Source organism: Mustelus asterias, chromosome 14 (assembly GCF_964213995.1).
Source record: "Mustelus asterias chromosome 14, sMusAst1.hap1.1, whole genome shotgun sequence".
NCBI lineage: Eukaryota > Metazoa > Chordata > Chondrichthyes > Carcharhiniformes > Triakidae > Mustelus > Mustelus asterias.
In genome coordinates, this window is record NC_135814.1 from 10,586,618 (window position 1) to 10,606,616 (window position 19,999).

Here is a 19,999-nt window from a genome sequence, read left to right on the forward strand (position 1 = left end):
TTCTATGTTCTATGTTCTAAAGGGTAATTATTGATAGATGTTTTTGAGGTTGGAAGGCTGTTTCCAATGGGATCTGTTATAGGTCCCCTGAGTTTTGTGGTATTTATTCATGATTTAGATGTAAATGTAGGGGGAATGATCACGAAGTTTGCAGACAACACAAAAATTGGCTGTGCGGTAGGTAGCGAGGAGGATTGCGGTAGACGGCAGGAAGATATCACTGGTCCGGTCAATGGGCAGAGAAGTGGAGACTGGAATTCAGCCCAAAGAAGTGTGAGGTGATGCATTTGGGGAGATCAAACAAGGTGGAGGAATACACAATAAATGGGAGGATACTGAGAGGTGCAGAGGGAGTGAGAAAACTTGGACTGAATGTCCACAGATCCTGGAGGTAGCAGGACAGATTGATAAGGTGGTTAAGAGGGCACATGGAATCCTTTCATTTATTAGCTGAGGAATAGAATATACGAGCAGGAAGGTTATATTGGAACTGTATAAATCATTAGTTAGGCCACAACATGATTACTGCGTGCAGCTCTGGTCACCTCATTACAGAAAGGATAGAATTGCATTCGAGAGGGTACAGAGGAGATCTACCAGGATTTTGCAGCTATGAGGAAACATTGGACAGGCTAGGATGTTCTCCTTGGAACAAGGGGGGTTGTGGGGCGACCTGGTTGAGATGTAGAAAATTGAGAGGGGCCTGGATCGAGTGGATGGGAAGGGGCTGATTTAGCTTAGCAGAGAGGTCAGTGACGAAGGGGGTTATACTTAAAGTGATTGGTAGAAAGATTAGTGGGGAGGTGAGGAAGATTATTTCCACATGGAGGTTGGTAGGGGTCTGGAACTCACAGCCTGAAAGGGTAGGAGAGGCAGAAACCCTCAACCCATTTAAAAAGGTGTCCGGAGATGCTTCTGATGTGCAGTAACCTGCAGGGCTACAGACCGAATGCTGGAAAGTGGGGTTAGGCTGGGCGTCTCAACTAATGGCTGGCACCGACATGGTGGTTCAAGTGGCCTCTTTCTGTCCCTGAAACTTTGTCTCATTCTATGATTTATATAGCACCTTCTCACAACCTCAGGATGTCCCAAAGCACTTTACAGCTAGTGCTGTACTTTTGAAATGTAGTCCCCGCTGTAATGCAGGAAATGCGGCAGACAATTTGTTCACAGCAAGATCCCAGAAACAGCACAGTGACAATGATCAGGTGGCCCGTTGACCGAGGAGCAAATATTGACCCGGACACCGAGGATAACTCCCACGCTCTTCTTCAAAATAGTACCATGTTAATCTGTCACGTTCACCAGATGGTGTTTGATATCCATAAAGATAAGAGAATCCAGTAGAGAATTCAGGAGAAACTTCATTACCCAGAGAGTGGCGAGAACGTGGAACTAATTTCCACAAGGGAGTAGTTAAGGCAATTAGTGTAGGTGCACTCAAGGGAAAGCCAGATAAGTACGTGAGGAGGAACGGAACAGAAGAATCTGTTAGTGGGAGGAAATGATAAAGTTGGGAGGAGATTTGTGTGGAATCTCAACACCGGCACAGGTCAATTTTGCTAAAAAACCTGTTTCAGCGCTGAGAATACTTTGCGATTATGAAAGAGGTGACCTCAGAAATCATGTGGCCTTTCTCGTCTGAGGCTTTGGCCAATCACGGGGCCATGTGACTCCCTGACCAATAGGGTGGAGGTCTGTGTGAATTGGAACTGCGGGGTGGGCTTTAAAACCTTGTGGCCTGGGCCAGCAGACTGTGTTTAGTTCCGGATTTCCTGTTACTTCGCTTGCAATAATTCCTCATAAGTAGATTTTCCCTTCTATAGACAAGTAATTGTGTTAGGGACCAGATCAGAAACTTCAAGGTATGTTATGGAGTTAACTCAGACCCCAACTCTTTTTGATTTTGGCATGGGGAGGCGGTGGCCTAGTGGACTATTAATCAAGAAACTCAGCTAATGTTCTGGGGACCCGGGTTCGAATCCCACCATGGCAGATGGTGGAATTTGAATTCAATAAAAAATATCTGGAATTAAGAGTTGTCGGAAAAACCCATCTGGTGCACTAATGTCCTTTAGGGAAGGAAATCTGTTGTCCTTACCTGGTCTGGCTTACATGTGACTCCAGAGCCATAGCAATATAGTTGACTCTCAACTGCTCTCCAAGAGCAACTAGGGATGGGCAATAAAAGCTGGCCAACCAGTGACGCCATGTCCCACGCATGAATTTTTTTTAAAATGGGGTTAAGCATAAGGTGTTTGGGTCCAGGTATTATTCTATTGACACACTTCTTTTATTAAAACAAACTTTATTTTTAGCAACACAGGTAAAATATAACAGAAAGATTAGCATAACTTTTACCAATTGGAAATACTTGAACATGGCAAAGTATAATTCTTAACAACTGGAAATCTCTATAGTTCCAATGTAAGCAGTATCCCCATAGACATAAATCCCGTTTTTTGAAATCAGCACAAAAACAGATGTGCACACGTGAATGCTAGATTTCCAGCCTTTCAACATCTCTTGACAGAGATCCAGACAGACACCTGCCTTCTGACCCTCATACAGCAACCTCCAGAGAAAGTCCCACCCCCAAACAGCAGAATCTCAGAGAAAGTGATTTATTTCCTGACCAATCCCAGCTTTAAAATCCAAAGAGAAAAAGAGTCACAGAGAAAGTGACCTTTCTCTAAAGATCCCAAGCAGCAGACTAAGTTGGATTTCTCTGTGTAAGCCTAGCTCCACCAGTCACCCAATTTTTCTGTCAATCAATTTAATCAAATCCTACTTTGCAAAAGCCCAGGGGAAAACACTAAAATACCAAAACAGATTAGTCCAGATTAAACTGGACAGCACGGTAGCACAGTGGTTAGCACTGCTGCTTCACAGCTCCAGGGTCCCAGGTTCGATTCCCGGCTCGGGTCACTGTCTGTGTGGAGTTTGCACATTCTCCTCGTGTCTGCGTGGGTTTCCTCCGGGTGCTCCGGTTTCCTTCCACAGTCCAAAGATGTGCAGGTTAGGTTGATTGGCCAGGTTAAAAATTGTCCCTTAGAGTCCTGAGATGCGTAGGTTGGAGGGATTAGCGGGTAAAATATGTGGGGGTAGGGCCTGGGTGGGATTGTGGTCGGTGCAGACTCGATGGGCCGAATGGCCTCCTTCGGCACTGTAGGGTTTCTATGTTTCTAAAACAAACTTTCTAGCAATTAGGAGCAATTATGCTGCTGCAGTAACAACAGAGGCGATGGTTATAGAACAGACTATGCAAAAAAAATCCTGCACAGAAACATAACTCAAATACATTTCTTAAAGGCAGAATATCGTCACAATTTTTACTCCACTTATTGTTGCCCACCCGAAGATTTTGTTATGACACTACTCGACTCCTATTAATGGACCAAGAATGAAAGACTTGCTCCTACATTACTCCCTTCCACTGGATGAAGCACTTTGCAACCAGTGAGTTAAGTTTGAAGTGTTATCGCTGTTGCAATGCTGGAAAAGAGAAGGTCCAGATCATGATGTCTTTAACAATATAGTTTCAGCTTAAAGAATTGAAATGTCAGCAAAGTGGAACATTCTTGCCTGGTGATGAAGAGCGAATCTTTGGAAAGGGGTGATACCGTGGGATGGCTCGGAGTTGGAGAGTGTACGAGATATTTAAACAGCTGTTGGAATTCAGAATCGAGTTCCACGTTAAGATTAGTGGAAGATTTAAATTCAGTTCCCTTGAAAGGGTCTCTCAGCTGAAAGGCATTTTCATAGTCCCAGGATGAAAAATAAATTGACTTGTGTCCTATTTTCCAATATTGTTAAATCCTCCACATTATTGAAGTGGATGAACTGAAGACCTTACTCCCCAAGCTGTCTGGCACAGATTACTCCGAGGATTTGACTGGACTGGGTTTTCACTGATAGAAAAATGTCTATTTTTTCCACTCTCTATGTATAACAAATGACATCCTCACTATTCACCCAATGAGATTCATTTATTTCAGTGTCAACCAATGTCAAGAGGGATGTGGATATAAGGGGGTTGATTTTGTTTGGAACATAGAAACATAGAAGATAGGAGCAGGAGGAGGCCATTCGACACTTCAAGCCTACTCCGCTATTCATTGCAATCATGGCTGATCGTCCAACTCAATAACCTAATTCTGCTTTCTCCCATAACCTCTAATCCTGTTCACCCCAAGTGAATACATTCACTGTTTTGGTATCAGCTACTTCCTGTGCTAATGAATTCCACAGACTTACCACTCTTTGGGTGAAGAAATGTCTCCTCACCTTCGTCCTAAATGGTATACCCTGAATCCTCAGACTGTGACCCCTGGTTCTGGACTCCCCCACCATCGGGAATATCCTCCCTGCATCTACCCTGTCTAGTCCTGTTAGAATTTTATAAGTCTCTATGAGATTCCCCCCTCATTCGTCTGAACTCCACATTGGCACCACATCTACAAACGTGCATTCCCACCACCGCCTCAGTAGCAGCAGTGTGTACTATCTACAAGATGCACTGCAGCAATTCACCAAAGATCCTTAGACAGCACCTTCCAAACCCACGACCACTTCCATCTAGAAGGACAAGGGCAGCAGATACATGGGAACACCACCACCTGCAAGTTCCCCTCCAAGCCACTCACCATCCTGACTTGGAAATATATCGCCGTTCCTTCACAGTAGCTGGGTCAAAATCCTGGAATTTCTTCCCTAACAGCACTGTGGGTCAACACACAGCACGTAGACTGCAGTGATTCAAGAAGGCGGCTCTCCATCATCTTCTTGAGGGCAATTAGCAATGGGCAATAAAAGCTGGCCAGCTGGTGACGCCCATTTCTCACAAATGAATAAAAAAAATTAAAAGCCAGTCACACGTCTCTAAACTTTTCCCCACGCACCTTAAGCCATTTCCCTGCCCAAGTTTCCAACTGGTCTATACCTTTCTTTATCCTCTGACAATCCTCTTCACTATCCACAGCTCCATCAATTTTTGTGTGATCTGCAAACTTACTAATCAGACCAGCTACATTTTCCTCCAAATCATTTATATATACTACGAACAGCAAAGGTCCCAGGACTGATCTTTGGATCCCCGCTAGTTACAGCCTTCCATTCAGAAAAGCACCCCTCCACTGCTATCCTCTGTCTTCTATGGCCAAACCAGTTCTGTATCCATCTTGTCAGTTCTCCTCTGATCCCATGTGACTTCACCTTTCGTACCAGTCTACCATGACTACTTGCGTGCCTAACAGCTTCAGCAGCAAGTAATAGATAGAGCTAAGCAATTCCACAACCAATGGATCACATCTGCAGACCTGCCACATCCAGTTGTGAAAGAGGGTGGACAATTAAACAACTCGCTGGAGGAGGTGGCTCCACAAATATTCTCATCCTCAATGATGGAGGAGCCCTGAATATCTGTGCAAAAGATAAGGCTGAAACATTTGCAGCAATCTTCTGCCAGAAGTGCCAAGTGGATGATCCATCGCGACTTCCTCTGGAGGTCCCCAGCATCACAGGTGTCAGTCCTCAGCCAAATCCATTCACTCCAACAGATAGCAAGAAACAGTTGAAGGCACTGGATACTGCAAAGAGCCATGGGCTCTGAAAATACAGTAAGAAGTCTCACAACACCAGGTTAAAGTCCAACAGATTTATTTGGTAGCAAATACCAAATCTGTTGTACTTTAACCTGGTGTTGTGAGACTTCTTACTGTGTTTACCCCAGTCCAACGCCGGCATCTCCACATCATGACTCCCATCGACACCGCAAACTGCCGGCTCCAAGTGGAGAGGATCTCCAAGAAGATCGCGCATATCGACACAGACATCAAGTTTCTACAATGGTATTTGCTACCAAATAAATCTGTTGGATTTTAACCTGGTGTTGTGAGACTTCTTACTGTGTTTACCCCAGTCCAACGCCGGCATCTCCACATCTCTGAAAATACTCCAGCAATAGTTCTGAAGTCTTGTGCTGCAGAACTTGCCAAGCCCCTAGTCAAGCTGTCCCAGTACAGCTACAACACTGGTATCTACCCGGCAATGTGGAAAATTGCCCAGGTATGTCCTGTATACAAGAAACAGAACAATTCCAACCTGGCCAATTACCACCTCATTAGTCTACTCTCGATCATCAGCAAAGTGATGGAAGGGATCATCAACAGCGCTATCAAGTAGCACTATCAAGTCATTCACCATCCTGACTTGGAAATATATCACCATTCCCTCATTGTCACTGTGTCAAAACCCTGGAATTCCCTCTCGAACATTATTGCCTTGCAATATAAGAACATGGTTCATTTCAATCAAATGGATGCCATCATCAATACATTAGCTGTTTTTTTTAGCTGGTACGTATACTTTCATCCTGTTTATTTTACCAACTCTTTGCAAAAGTTCCCATCCAAAGGTCACACTTTTCTAGCAAGGGTCCTATAAATTTGTGGTTTTACCATTCCATTGTGCGCCTCTCTTGCAAAACATCAGAATCAATTTCATTGAATAGCAATCACAATTCAAACTAAGATGCACATCTTGCAAAAGGTGTGATGCATTGATGGATACACTACAGTCAGAAGCTTTTTCCCAGGGTGGAATAGTCGTTACCAGGGGGCATAGGTTTAAGGTGCGTGGGGAAAGGTTTAAAGGAGATGTACGAGGCAAGTTGTTTACACAGAGGGTGATGGGTGCCTCGAACTCGCTGCCGGGGGAGGTAGTGGAAGCAGATACAGTAGTGACTTTTAAGGGGTGTCTTGACAAATACATGATTTTTTTTTTGATTCATACATGAGATAAGGCATCGCTGGCTGGCCAGCATTTATTGTAAGAAGTTTAACAACACCAGGTTAAAGTCCAACAGGTTTATTTGGTAGCAAAAGCCACACAAGCTTTCGGAGCTGCAAGCCCCTTCTTCAGGTGAGTGGGAATTCTGTTCACAAACAGAGCTTATAAAGACACAGACTCAATTTACATGAATAATGGTTGGAATGCGAATACTTACAACTAATCAAGTCTTTAAGAAACGAAACAATGTGAGTGGAGAGAGCATCAAGACAGGCTAAAAAGATGTGTATTGTCTCCAGACAAGACAGCCAGTGAAACTCTGCAGGTCCACGCAACTGTGGGAGTTACAAATAGTGTGACATGAACCCAATATCCTAGTTGAGGCCGTCCTCGTGTGTGCGGAACTTGGCTATCAGTTTCTGCTCAGCGACTCTGCGCTGTCGTGTGTCGCGAAGGCCGCCTTGGAGAACGCTTACCCGAATATCAGAGGCCGAATGCCCGTGACCGCTGAAGTGCTCCCCAACAGGAAGAGAACAGTCTTGCCTGGTGATTGTCGAGCGGTGTTCACCAGGCAAGACTGTTCTCTTCCTGTTGGGGAACACTTCAGCGGTCACGGGCATTCGGCCTCTGATATTCGGGTAAGCGTTCTCCAAGGCGGCCTTCGCGACACACGACAGCGCAGAGTCGCTGAGCAGAAACTGATAGCCAAGTTCCGCACACACGAGGACGGCCTCAACCGGGATATTGGGTTCATGTCACACTATTTGTAACTCCCACAGTTGCGTGGACCTGCAGAGTTTCACTGGCTGTCTTGTCTGGAGACAATACACATCTTTTTAGCCTGTCTTGATGCTCTCTCCACTCACATTGTTTCGTTTGATTAGTTGTAAGTATTCGCATTCCAACCATTATTCATGTAAATTGAGTCTGTGTCTTTATAAGCTCTGTTTGTGAACAGAATTCCCACTCACCTGAAGAAGGGGCTTGCAGCTCCGAAAGCTTGTGTGGCTTTTGCTACCAAATAAACCTGTTGGACTTTAACCTGGTGTTGTTAAACTTCTTACTGTGTTTACCCCAGTCCAACGCCGGCATCTCCACATCAGCATTTATTGCCCATCCCTAATTGCCACTGAGTGGCTTGCTAGGCCATTTCAGAGGGCAGTTGAGAGTCAACCACATTGCTGTGGCTCTGGAGTCACACGTAGGCCAGACCGGGTAAGGACGGCAGATTTCCTTCCTTAAAGGACATTAGTGAACCAGGTGGGTTTTTCTGACAATTGACAATGGTTTCATGGTCCTCAGTAGATTCTTAATTCCAGATTTTTTTTTACTGAATTCAAATTCCACCATCTGCCGTGGCGGGATTCGAACCTGGGTCCTCAGAACTCTAGCTGAGTTTTTGGATTAATTGTCTAGCGATAATACCACTAGGGGAATACCCACTGGGGAGGCGATGGCCAATTAGGATGGGAATAGAGGGATATGGTCCCTGGAAGTGTAGGGGGTTTAAGTTCAATCGGGCAGCTTGGTCGGTGCAGGCTTGGAGGGCCGAAGGGCCTGTTCCTGTGATGTAATTTTCTTTGTCATTTGTACAAAATGTATTCGCTAGCATAGTTGCAGCATGTCTTAAAAACATTTTTTTTCTTAAAACGTATCAATCTATGCATCTTGCACCTGATCACAACTTATGTGACCCTTAATTCTAATGCAGAGTTGAAGCTATGGGATTGTTACACACACTGTTTAACCTCAGCAAGTATCCCACCCCACACACTCTTGCAATCCAGAAATTCTTCCTTTCCTGCTTAGCTGAGTATGTGGGAATGGCACAAAAAGCTTGACAATCACATATTGATGTTTTGAAAGCAAGCTCACCAGTTATACCGTGCTACTTGATCTTATGACTCCAGTTCCTTACAGAAAAAAGGAATCCAAATTTATTCACAATAACAAACCGTGAGAATAAACTAAACCATATAATAAGAACATAAGAACAAGAAGCAGGAGCAGGCCATCTGGCCCCTCGAGCCTGCTCCGTCTTTTAATAAGATCACGGCTGATCTTTTCGTGGACTCAGCTCCAACTTACCCTTAATTCCTTTACTGCTCACCATAACCCTTAATTCCTTTACTGTTCAAACATTTATCTATCCTTGCCTTAAAAACATTCAATGAGGTAGCCTCAACTGCCTCACTGGGCGGGGAATTCCACAGATTCACAACCCTTTGTGTGAAGAAGTTCCTCCTCAACTCAGTCCTAAATAAGCTCCCCCTTATTTTGAGGCCATGCCCCCTAATTCTAGTTTCACCTGCCAGTGGAAACAACTTCCCTGCTTCTATCTTATCTATTTCCTTCATAATCTTATATGTTTCTATAAGATCTCCCCTCATCCTTCTGAATTCCAATGAGTATAGCCCCAGTTTACTCAGTCTCTCCCCATGAGCCAACCCTCTCAACTCTGGAATCAACCTAGTGAACCTCCTCTGCAAACACTCCAGTGCCAGTATGTATCCTTTCTCAAGTAAGGAGACGAAAACTGCACACAGTACTCCAGGTGTGGCCTCACCAGCATCTTATACAGCTGCAACACAACCTCACTGTTTTTAAACTCCATCCCTCTAGCAATGAAGGACAAAATTCCCTAATGTCCCTTAGGGAAGGAAATCGGCCATCCTTATCAGCTCTGACTCCAGGATGAGAACAATGGATTCCGAAATGGCCAAGCAAGTTGCACCAAACTGCTGCAGGAAAGTGAGAAGTAACCAGAGGGACTGCTGTGGTTTAAGTTAGTTCGCCCCCGCCTTCCCGAGGGCAATTAGGGAAGAACAACAAATGCTGGACTTGCCAGCAAAGTTTAAAGTTTATTTGTTAATGTCACAAGAAGGCTTACGTTAACACTGCAATGAAGTTACTGTGAAAATCCCCTAGTCACCACACTCCGTCTCTGTTCGGGTACACTGAGGGAGAATTTAGCATGGCCAGTGCACCTAACCAGCACGCCTTTTAGGACTGTGGGAGGAAACTGGAGGAAACCCACGCAGACACGGGGAGAACATGCAGTCTCCGCACAGATAGTCACCCGAGGCTGGATTTGAACCCGGGTCGCTGGTGCTGTGAGGCAGCAGTGCTAACCACTGTGTTGCCCATCGTGATTATGTTAGAAAATGCAATCACAAGTGTGAAAGCATTTAGGGCATCCTCACTGTGCCTCCAAACCCTGCCAGCCTTGCGGCGTTCAGTCCTGAGCTCTGTAAACTACCTGTGACTGAAGAGCTATGCTCCCATTGCACTGACATCCCAGGAGTAATGTCTCACTTCTCTCATAGTCTAGAACCTTCTTGCTTCAATATTCATTCAATACATGATTCCACACCAATCCCCAGCACATCCCAGCATAACCACATCCAAAACCACACCAATGTTGACATTCTAATGCAGTACTGATTGAGTGCTACAGCGTCAGAGACACCCACTTTTGAATGAATCACTAAATCGAAGTCCAGCCCTTTTGCCTTCCCAGATGTATAGAATCATAGAATCCCTACAGTGCAGAAGGAGGCCATCTGGCCCATGATGCCTGCACCAACAACAATCCCACCCAGGCCCTCCCCCCATAACACAACGCATTTACCCTACTAATCCCCCTGACATTAAGGGGCAATTTAGTATGGCCAATCAACCTAACCAGTACATCTTTGGACTGTAGGAGGAAACCGGAGCACCCGGAGGAAACTCACGCAGACACGGGGAGAAGGTGCAAACTCCACACAGACGGTCACCCGGGCTGGAATCGAACCCAGGTCCCTGGTGCTGTGAGGCCTCAGTGCTAACCACTGTGCCACCCATGTATGTGAAAGGCTCTGCTGCACTATTTCAAAGAAGAATAGGGGAGCTCCCCCCAATATTCTGGCCAATATTTACCCTTGAGTCAACATGGTTAAACCAGATTATTTGATCATTTTCACATTATTATTCATGGGTCCTTGCAGTGTGGGATCTTTTATATCTATCTGAGTGCAAACTGCATGTTAAGTTTCCTACATTACAACAGTGACTACACTTCAATAATAATTTTCTGGCTATAAGATACTTTAGAATATCTTGTGGTTATTAAAGATGTTTTATACATATAATTTGTTTCTTCCTTTCCAGTACAGTCTCATCATTAATCCATCATTTTTACATTCAATAAGCTCATTCCCACCTCTCATAGAAACATAGAAACTAGAAGCAGGTGTAGGCCATTCGAGCCAGCTCCGCCAGTCATCTTGATCATGGCTGATCATCAAATTCAATATCCTGATCCGCCCTTCCTCCAATATCCCTTGATCCCTTTTGCCCTAAGAGCTATATCTAATTTCTTCTTGCAATCAGATAATGTTTTGGCCTCGACTACCGTCTGTGGTAGTGAATTCCAAACATTCACCACCCTCTGGGTGAAGAAATTTCTCCTCACCTCAGTTCTAAAAGGTTTACCCCTTATCCTCAAACTATGACCCCAAGTTCTGGACTCCCCCACAACCCTTCCACGGGGTTCTCCAGACTTTTCCTTCATTATCATTCTTTTGACGTTTTTGTTTAGCCTCATAGAGTCATAGATGTTTACAGCATGGAAACAGGCCCTTCGGCCCAACTTGTCCTTGCCACCCCTTTTTTTAAACCACCATGCTAGTCCCAATTGCCCTCGTTTGGCCCATATCCCTCCATACCCATCTTACCCATGTAACTGTCCAAATGCTTTTTAAAAGACAAAATTGTACCCGCCTCTACTACCATCTCTGGCAGCTTGTTCCAGACACTCGCCACCCTCTGTGTGAAAATAATTGCCCCCCTGGACACTTTTGTATCTCTCCCCTCTCACCTTAAACCTATGCCCTATAGTTTTAGACTCCCCTACCTTTGGGAAAAGATATTGACTGTCTAGCTGATCTATGCCCCTCATTATTTTATAGACCTCTATACAATCACGCCTCAGCCTCCTACGCTCCAAAGAAAAAGGTCCCAGTCTATCCAACATAAGAAACATAAAACCTCTCCTTATGACTCAAACCATCAAGTTCTGGTAGCATCCTAGTAAATTTTTCCTGCACTCTTTCTAGTTTAATAAGATCCTTTCTATAATAGGGTGACCAGAACTGTACACAAGTGTGCCCTTACCAACGTCTTGTACAACTTCAACAAGACGCCTCAACTCCTGTATTCAATGTTCTGACCAATGAAACCAAGCATGCTGAATGCCTTCTTCACCACTCTGTCCACCTGTGATTTCACTTTCAAGGAGCTATGAACCTGTACCCTTAGATTTCTTTGTTCTATAACTCTCCCCAACGCCCTACCATTAATTGAGTAAGTCCTGCCCTTTAAACCTCATCCTATCATTTTCCTTTTCACCACTCACCACTGAGCTCCAAACAACCCCTGGCCTTCCTCCTCTTTGCTTTCCAAGCTTTCACCATTCCTCCATTGTATCTTATTCTCTCAGGGGTTGTGGGTGTCGCTGGCAAGGTCAGCATATATTGCCCATTTCTATTTGCCCTCAAATTGAGTTTCTTGCTGGGCCATTTCAGAAGGCAGTCAAGAAACAACCACATTGCTGTGGGTCTGGAGTCACATGTAGGCCAGACCAGGTAAGGATGGCAGATTTCCTTCCCTAAAGGACATCAGTGAACCAGATGGGTCTTTACGACAATCGAAAATTGTTTCATGGTCAACATTAGGCTTCTTGTTTCAGATTTTTTATTGAATTCAAATTTCACTGCCCGCAATAGTGGGATTCTTACTTGGGTGCCCAGCGCATTATGCTGGGTCTTGGATTACTAATCCATGGAAATACTACTGTGCCACTACCTCCCCATCTCTATTACTCAACCTAAGCTCTGTTGCAGGTCTGTTCCTTCTCCCTCCACCTCTCGTGCTGCGTACCCCGCACCACTCAACTCAATCTCTCCAGCCTTCCTCCTTTCCCCTGTCACACATCCAATGCTCCATTCACTTAACAAAAACCAATATGTCTACAATCCCCTTTAAAACATGTCTACATCATCTGGGTGTTCCAGTTAACTTCCACAGTCTGAAAGATGTGCTAGTTAAGCGCATTGGCCATGCTAAATTCTCCCTCAGTGTACCCAAATAGGCACCGGAGTGTGGCAATTAGGGGATTTTCACAGTAACCTCATTGCACGGTGGCGCAGTGGTTAGCACTGCTGCCACACAGCGCCAGTGACCCTGATTCGATTCCTGGCTTGGGTCTCTGTGTGGAGTTTACACAGTCTCCCCGTGTCTGCGTGAGTTTCCTTTGGGTGCTCCGGTTTCCTCCCACAGTCCAAAGATGTGCTGGTTAGATGCATTGGCCATGCTAAATTCTCCCTCAGTGTACCCGAACAGGCGCCGGACTGTGGCAACTAGGGGATTTTCATAGTAACTTCATTGCAGTGTTAATGTAAGCCTATTTGTGACACTAATAAATACATTTTAAACTTATAAAAGAGTAATTGTATACCACCTCTTCCTGTGCCACAGAGCTTAGGAGAACCTTTCCACTGGGAGCTGCGAGGCTGTGATGCATTCATGCTTGGTAGATGCATATTTCAGCTTCCTAATGCATTAATAGATATTTCCATAAATATGGTATAAATATCTTTAATAATCCCATATATGAAATATGCCACTTAAATTACATTATTTGTGCAAGTTATGATGACTGCACACATTACATAAAAATATAATTTTAGACAAATTGTATCATAAATGCACATGACATATATAAACTATTTTAGTTTACTTTTTTTTATGTATTTTGCATTATTCACTTTAATTCTCATTGCCTTCATTCGTAAACCTACAGATTTAGATAAAATCTTCCAATATAAATTTTAATATTATTTTTTAATTGGGTTTATTTCATTTTCATAGAATCCATGGAATCCTGACAGTGCAGAAGGAGGCCTTTGGCCCATCGAGTCTGAACCAATTCTTCAAAAGTGTATCTTACCCAGGCCCCCTTCCCTATCCACGCAACCCTCTGCATTGTTACCATGGCCAATCCACCTCGCCTGCACATCTTTGGAGTGTGGGAGGAAATTGGAGCACCCGGAGAAAACCTATGCAGACACTGGGTGAATGTACAAACTCCACACCGACAGTGACCCAAGCCGGAAATTGAACCTGGGTCCCTGGCGCTGTGAGACAGCAGAGCTAACCACTGTGCCACCATTTTACTATAAAACTTTCCCCATCATTTATTCACATTCACTTCCTTACATTTAACAAATACTCTTTTAATTCACAGCTCCTGAAATGTAAAAAAAAGACCAATCATGTCTCCATTGTTAAGGCAATCACATCACTGTTTTTTACAATAGTTGTCAGAATAAAGCTAGTTCTTGCTCACTCTTGCCTGACTGTTGGAGAACGTGACAAGGTCTCAGTATGATATACTAACTTGGGAATTCGGTGCAGCTGGGAATCTCTCTGGAAAGTTTTGTCTTGAATTCTAATTTAGATTAGCAATCAGACTCCGACTTAGAACTTTAAAACTGGAGGCTTGTTAGGCCGCCTAGCTAACAGAAACAGCTCGGATGTGGCAGATATCAGCTGATCAACTAAAAGTGATAGTCACTGCTAACCTAGCAGTTGCAACTTGGGTGTGACTCATTGGCTATGTATAAAAGTAAACAGGTTTTGCTATTCTATGGAGCATAGGAGCACAGAGTTTGATGAGGCCTGTTCCGACGCAGAGGTTGATCCCCTTTAGAGAAGGCACGCCGAATCCCCCCAAAGAGGACCACCTCACTTCGTAATCTGTTAAAAGTGTTTGAGAAGGTGTGAACTGTTCTTCATTCACATTTAGAAGTTCATTAACAAATACCTGACACTCACTTTCAGTGAACAATTAACAAGCTACTTATTTAACCAATCAGGAACTTTAACTACACAAGTAACATATCGATTAAAGTAAGATACTACTGGAATGCTGTTCAAATAAATACAAGGTCCATTCATTACCACCCTCAAAAAAAGTAGACAACCAGGGGTGTTTTGGCTTTGGAAAACCTTTTGGAGTTCTTCTGTTGATTCTGGTGTCTATTAGCTCTTTCTGATATGGTACCCTTCGTTAGATAGATGGAGAGTTCTCTTAAGAGATATTTTAAGCTGGCAGGAAGTTCTCTCTCCCTCTCTTGGTGTTGAGAGGTGGCAGCCCTTCAGTTGAACTAGTCCAGGCAGGCAGTTGAGTTCCTCTTTATTACTGTGATGACCTATTAATTTTCCTACACCAGGATTGGTCTGATGTTATCAACAACTGAAAATTCAAATTTGATAGGTTCCTGATCGCTGAGTGTCTTCTTTAAACTGATAGGCTGCTGAATTCAAAATTCAAAAGCCTGCAAAGCCTGTTACCAAGGCAACCCTGATGCTTGGTCCTTGTTACAAATGTTGCCATTTGTGTACCCTGTGTTTTAAACATCCATGCACTGTCACAAAACCAGCTTTTAAAGGGACCACACTTTACAACTCAACTTCACAACAGACCCGAGTGTGATGCGATATAGCTGCTAACTTGGGATTTTGGTGTAGAAGGGGACGAAGGTGCGGAAGGGGGAAGGAGGTGTGTGGGGGCTGGGTGACCAGGTGCTGCATTAATATCTTTCCTTCAGCTTCCAAAAGCTGGTGAGTGTTCAAGGCTTTAATTAGATGAGCAGGTAGGTGATTGTTTGATAAGTTTTTAAGATTTGATCCCTGGCAACCATAACGAACAAAGTTTGAGATTCAAGACACTTGCTCAGTGAATAAAGCCACAAGATTCTGCACATTTTGAACAAATAAAAATAAATGTCTCGACAATGTCAGAAAAATAAAACAATTTACAATGTCTACCTTATACTCTGAGATTCTGGATTAAAATGAGTTACACGCGAATTAACAGGCAAACTGTGGTTGAACACATCACATTACACAATAAATGCCAAAAGCAACCTCAACAGAGTCTATGGATTACTCAACAACCCACCCAGACATCAGTAAACATGGTGAGTCTGTTAAGAACATGGCATTTGATAAATGCCGGGTTATTACAAATCCCAGACGGAAAACTTGAAACAATTGCCATTGACTGCATTTCGCAATGAGATAAAATGTGAGATATGAAAACCAGAGAATTATGTAGCGGACGTCTGGTGATGATTTTAAATAAAATATATGTGTTAATCAAACAATAAAATAAACAGGAATAAAGTCAACCAGAAGAACTAAAACAATGGCTGTACACAGAATAACTAACTTAAACACATATTTCACTACCTTCAGAGCTAATTTTCCCTAAAATTCCACAACATCTTATAGGTTTTTCAAAACTATAAACAAATCTTGTAGCAGTTACCACACCAGGCAGTTATATATCTTTGGGGAAGCTTCTGATTTCAAACAAAAGAGCTGGTTTTTCAAGGCAGCCTTCCTTCACAGATATGGCTTCAGGTCTCAAACATCTACTCTTGTATCAGTTGAATGCTTCGAATATATATTTGTCTCTTTTGATCTTTCCTTATCTGACTGACCTCTTCAAAAGTCAAACTTGATTGCCTTCATTTTGTGGGATTTCCTTTTAGAATGTAAATGCAAAATTCACACATTGTTCAAAAAGTTGTGAACGAAGCCCAGTCCATCACACAAACCAGCCTCCCATCCAACGACTCTGTCTACACTTCCCACTGCCTCAGGAAAGCAGCCAGCATAATCAAGGACCCCACGCACCCAGGACATATTCTCTTCCACCTTCTTCCGTCGGGAAAATACAAAAGTGCCAAGAACAGCTTCTTCCCTGGTGCATTCAGACCTTTGAATGGTTCTGCCACATATTAAGCTGATCTTTTTTCCTCACCTTATAGGTAACTGCAACATTATATTCTGCACTCCCTCCTATCCTTCTCCCCTATGTACTCTATGTACGGTACATTTTGTTTGTATAGCTCGCAAGAAACAATACTTTTTACTATAACCCAATACAGCTGACAATAATCAATCAAGTGTTTCTTCCTTTGAATTTCTTACACCTTATTCAAACCCTTTATGCTTTCTTCCTCAATGTTACCAGCTTGCCTCAGGTAAACATCTATTGCAATGCTGTGCCAAGTTCATTAATATATCAAACGCATTTGTTCTGTGAACCCAAACAAACGGTCCCTGCCTTTAAGCAGCCGACATTTTTCAACATTTAAAAAAAAATTTAACCAGCAGAAAACAATCCAATTTATGGACTTTCCCTGATATTTTCATGTCGTCATTACTTTTTCTGACAAGTAAACACTATTCCAAAAGAGAAAATGCTGGAAAATCTCAGCAGGTCTGGCATCATCTGTAAAGTTTTGACAAAGGGTCATCCAGACTCGAAACGTCAGCTCTTTTCTCTCCTTACAGACCTGCTGAGACTTTTCAGCATTTTCTCTTTGGGCATCAATAATATCTCACCTTATAGGGATTTGGTCTCATGCCCTAAAGTTCTGTTCTCCTAGATTCTCTAGTATGCGCTCAAGCACTAATTCACAACCTCGGCTCATGGGCCAGGCCAAGCAGAATACCACTACTCCAAACAGGTGTCTTCTCCCCAGCAGCCCGCAGCACCGAGTCATCAACCTTTTCTTGTCTTGTTGGAACCGTAGCTCCTGAGCTTCACTACAGTGAAGATTTCTGTATAATGGCTTTATCTGTTTATCAAGCGGAGGTTGATCCCCCCTCTGAGAACTGACACCAAAACCCCCAAAGAGGAGCACCTTGCCTTATAATCTGCAAAACGTGCGTGTGAAGTGGTGTGACCTGCTATTCAACAACTCCTAGTGGTTAAACCAAAATAAATCCCTGACATTCTCTCTAAAATCAACACGTAACAATTTATTTATCTAATGGTGAACAACCTTAAGTATCAACAAACTGAATAAAACAAGATTCTGTTCCAATAAATACAATTCCCACTCATAAAAAAAAAGAATTTAGTTACTCTCTAATTTGCAACCAGGTTTTGTGTCTTCCGGAATATTCTGGGCCTTCTCTGTCGATTCCTCTTTCTACTTTGGTACCTTTGCTATCCAGATGGGGCTTTGAGCTAAGAGCTGTGGCAGGTGGCAGTTGCTCCCTTTTTTTTGTCCCACTGCCCTCTTCCTTTATAGCCGTGATGATATATCAATATTTCTCACAGTGTGATTGGTCCCAGGTTGCCAAAACCATCAGATTTAAATTTAATAGGTTCGTGGTATTTAAGTGCCTGATTCAAAAAATTGGCTGAACTCAAAAAATTCAAAAGCCTGTAAGCCTGTTGGCTTGGTAACACTGCTGCTTGGCCATTTGATACAGGTGTTTCATTCTGGGCACTCTATGTTCTTGCACTGTTAACCTCTAATCACAAAACAAAACACCATCTTTTAACAGAACCATGCAATGCTTTCTCCTCTTAGCATTTTACAATTTTAGAAAAACCAAATCCTAACACCCTACTTTTCAATCTATAATTACTCTTCTCAACTTCGCAGCCTCCCACCCACTGACTCTGTCTACACTTCCTGCTGCCTCGGCAAAGCAGCCAGCATAATTAAGGACCCCACGCAACCCCGGACATTCTCTCTTCCACCTTCTTCCATCAAGAAAAAGATACAAAAGTCTGAGATCACGTACCAACCGACTCAAGAGCAGCTTCTTCCCTGCTGCTGTCAGACTTTTGAATGGACTTATCTTGCATTAAGTTGATCTTTCTCTACACCCTAGCTATGACTGTAACACTACATTCTGCACTCTCTCCTTTACTTCTCTATGAACGGTATGCTTTGTCTGTATAGCGCGCGAGAAACAATACTTTTCACTGTGTGTTAATACATGTGACAATAATAAATCAAATCAAATCAAATTAAATCAAATCAACAACAATTTCATTACAATAAGTATTTAACATCAGCCAAAATGTTCCAGCCCTTACCTATGGCAGGATCTTCCAGTCCCGCTGATGGTGATCTTCCACGGCACGTTCCCTGCCAGTGGTAAGTGCAGAGCAATTGAAACTCTGGAAGCATCAGTGGGACTGGAAGATCTCTTTGTCAGCCAATAGTGGGCTGCCTCCTCCACCAGGAACTCTATCGCAGAAAATCCCACCCGTCATAAACTTATAACAAATAGCTTATTAAAGTTTGAAGTTTTATTAATCACAAGTAGGCTTACTTTAACACTGCAATGAAGTTACTGTGAAAATCCCATAGTCGCCACACTCCGGCACCTGTTCGGGTACACTGAGGGAGAATTTAGCACAGCCAATGCACCTAACCAGCACGTCTTTCAGACTGTGTGAGGAAACCGGAGCACCCGGAGGAAACCCATTCAGACACGGGGAGAACGTGCAAACTCCACACAGACAGTGACCCAAGCCGGGAATCGAACATGGGTCCCTGGCGCTATGAGGCACCAGTGCTAACCACCATACCGCCCTGTATAGTATTGCATACTATATAGACAATCTTTTCATTTTGCCCCACAATTACACACATCATATTATAAGTTACAAGTATTTATATAAAACAAAAGCCAGTAGAATTATCAGGATTTAAACATCATAATATTAGCATTACTCAGAATCTGCCATTTCTCCTACATCATTCCATCAAACTCGGAATCGAACGCCAATAATGACATGCTTATTGACCACAATCTTTTCATGGTCAACCAAATGTAATTAAAGCTTTCTTTAGAAACATCTTGACTGGCTTTTTTTTCTGCTTTATCTCAGGCTTTCAACCTTGTTGCTGTGATTGCAACTGGATACTCTGGTGCTCTTCCCCCGCTTCAAATATGGATTAGTCATAAATGATGCAAGTCACTTTTGCAGAAGTTTCTCAACTTTAATACAGAAGAACGTGATTTTGTTTCTTATTCTTATTCCTGCTAGTGGAAATATGACTGCAATGGGTCCGTTAAGATTGCCACAGAAATTGTCTATCCCTGATTGATAACCATTTTCAAAATTATCTTCCTCCATAAACAGACTTCCTATTTTCATTAAAGATAAAAGCAAAATACTGCGGATGCTGAAATCCGTGGAGAGAGAACAAAGACAATTGAGGGATCAGAATAAGATGTTGGAGGTTCAAAGGAGGAAACGAGGTGTGATCTTTTAATGGACATTCTTAGCACCATTCTTAGCCTTTATCATCACCATTTTACATTCCTTTTGTCTTTTTGT